Here is a 2,840-nt window from a genome sequence, read left to right on the forward strand (position 1 = left end):
ATGTTTAAATTGTATTTGTGAGTAAGATAGCTATTTACATCCATTTATACTGTAACTGGGAAAATTTACATAGATGTTTCTGCCATTTTCTTATATATTATAGTGTGTTCTTCAGTGTAATTTTCAAATCATGATGTCAGGTTTTAGGCAACGCTCAGAAAGAAATTCTTCTACCTACTTTAGAATGTATGAATATAAACAATATCAAATTCCTCAGTGTCTTTTATAAACTCTATTATTATACTTTGTAATTCAAAGAAATTATGAAAAACAAAATATGTTGATAAAATGTATAAGAAAATTAAGAAAAAAATGGAACTGCAATTGCCAATTTTCTGCTTATAATATTCTTAACTTATGAGATTCTTCTATTGTCCTAATATTTCTGATGTCATTCCAGAGGCATCATTTGCTAATGTCATTTGCTAATAAAATTTAAAGGCTTTTTTTTATTTTTTAAAATACTTTTTGTATTATGAAGAAGCTAAAAATCACATTATATCTCCCTCCTGGCTACCTTCCAACCCAAAATTCAAAAATAAGAAAGGTTCAGTAATGAAGATAATTTTCTCAGAAAAAGCATTTGTTAATTTTTATAGGTTATATTTCATTACTCTGATGCTTTGAAACTCTGCAGGTTATGAAGGCATTAATAAACCATGTAACAAAAGTGAGGATACAAGGATACAAGTTTAGTTTTGTTTTTGTTTTTTTTAAGTCTTTGAAATAAAAAGAAGAATTTTTACTGCTTATATGACACTAATAAAACCTTAAACAAGTTCTGAGGAAAGACTACACAGGTCATTCAACAGCCATTTAATATAAACATAAAAATTATAAATTCTTAGACTTTTTTGATGATCAGACTCTCTCTTTATTAATGTTTGCTTCTTAATGATGGCGTGTTGTGGCAGAATGCTCTAAATCCTGCAGGTTTTGGGAGATGAATGGAAAAACTGGGAGAGGTCACTGAACTGACATTCAGAGCCTGCTTGAAATGCATCAGTGATTTAAGTGTCTACATAGGAGAAAAAAGAGGAAGAATAACTTCTGAGAATAAAGGTAGAAGGTGTCATTTTGGCAGACCAAAGTGTAAACAAAAACCAACCAACCAACCAAAGAAAAATCCTAACCCTCAAATAACATTACTAAAATGCTGCTTTTTTTTTTTTTTTTTTTTGTAAATGAAGAGCAAATCATCATAAAAGAGAGGACATTAGGTTACACAGTATTATATATTGCAAAAGGGTTAATGGTGCCTGGAAAAGAGCAAAAAGATTCTTTTGGCCCCCTTTTCAGATGTAGCAAACCATTCTGCCCCATCCCTTTCTCCTCCATTCCTTTTTTTCTCCTCTTTGTTTTCTAATGCCCGAAATATTCAGTGGGGGAAGATGATGTCCTCTAGACAAATAAGGAAAAGTTCCCTTTTCATTTTCTTACCTCAGGCCCCTAGGACAAACATATAATTCTGATGCTGAAAAAAAATTCTCAGCCTAAAAAATAAAGACAGTATCTTACTTCAACTGAATAGAAGATTGAATGGTAATGAATAACCTCCTTGCATTTGCAGAATTGCTATGCTTTGTAAAGAACCCTCATATGTGGTATACTTTGGTTCCTCCCAGAAATCATGTGAGGTGAGCAGGGGAGGCTCATTTCTTCCATTTGTTTCACCAATAAGGAAGAGACTCAAAGGTGTTACATGATTTGCCCAATATCATTCAGGGTCAGATCTTGGACCAATAATCTGCGTATTATCACCTTTCCACCACCCATATTGCCTCAATAAGCTTTCATTGCTGAGAAATTTCACTAATATGAAACAGATATATATGAGTTACAAAAAAGTAATTCTTCTGTGATTTTCATGGTTGATAGCATTATCTGTGTTTTCCTATTTAGTTAATGAGATATCTTTTATCTATATACACCGAGTACTATTGATTAAAGGAAATTATATAACAAGTACGTAGATCCATAAAACAAAATAAATAGAATTTCATTAATATCGAATTATTTTTAAAACTTTATTCTAACAGAAAAACAATTACGTATGAATTTTTAATAAGGAAGTGCATCTATCCACTCAAGTAGTGGTCCAAAAATATTATTGAGCACCTACCATGTTGTAGGCAATGCACTGGGTACTACAGATATAAAAGGAAACAGCAAACCTGTCTGTGCCTTCATGACCCGCCTATCCAGCAGATAAGAAAGACATATAGCAAAAAGTTACTAAATGCCTAAATGCAGAGGCTATGAGAATCTAGCCTAGTTGGGTTTGGGGGTCAGGAAAGCTTCTTTCAACTTCTTTCAAGACAATAAAGGTAAAAAAAAAAGAAAAAAAAAGATAGGATACGCATAAGCAAAAAGGAAGATAAAGGAAGAGGGGAGGAGGGAGCTCCATGAAAGAGCATTTCAGGCAGAGGAATAATGTGGAATTTAGTGGAGTAGGTGTGATCACCCGAGGAGACAGTTGAGGATGAGAAAAGACAGGCTGCAGATCATGGAACTCCAATATTAGATAGTCAGTCAAAGGAGAAACAACCAGAAAGATTTTATGACTTTACCACATATTTTACTTCGCACTGAATTCTCTATTCCTTAAACCAGGGCTCAAAATGGCACAAGTACATTGTTTTTATTTTCTGAAATGTTGTATTCACGTGGAATAAAAAAACCGAATATCCTTAGACACCTTCTTCTTACCAGACTTTTTTACCAACATAGTCTCATTTAATCCTCAAAATCTTGACCAAATGAAACCCTGTCTGCTTCCTACTGTGGCTTAAGAAGCTTATTGTTTTCCAAAAATCCGCGATCGCAGATCCAGAATTAGA

At 33.1% G+C, this 2,840-nt stretch overlaps 1 protein-coding gene across 1 annotated transcript in view; it reads left to right on the forward strand.

Moving 5' to 3' along the window:
* The window catches only part of GRM5 (glutamate receptor, metabotropic 5), a gene marked incomplete at its 5' end in the record, with an annotated part of 143,606 nt that overhangs the window by 134,986 nt on the left and 5,780 nt on the right, over nt 1-2,840 (forward strand). The window lies entirely within an intron of this gene.

Source organism: Galeopterus variegatus, unplaced genomic scaffold, assembly GCF_000696425.1.
Source record: "Galeopterus variegatus unplaced genomic scaffold, G_variegatus-3.0.2 Scaffold3385, whole genome shotgun sequence".
NCBI classification, from domain to species: domain Eukaryota; kingdom Metazoa; phylum Chordata; class Mammalia; order Dermoptera; family Cynocephalidae; genus Galeopterus; species Galeopterus variegatus.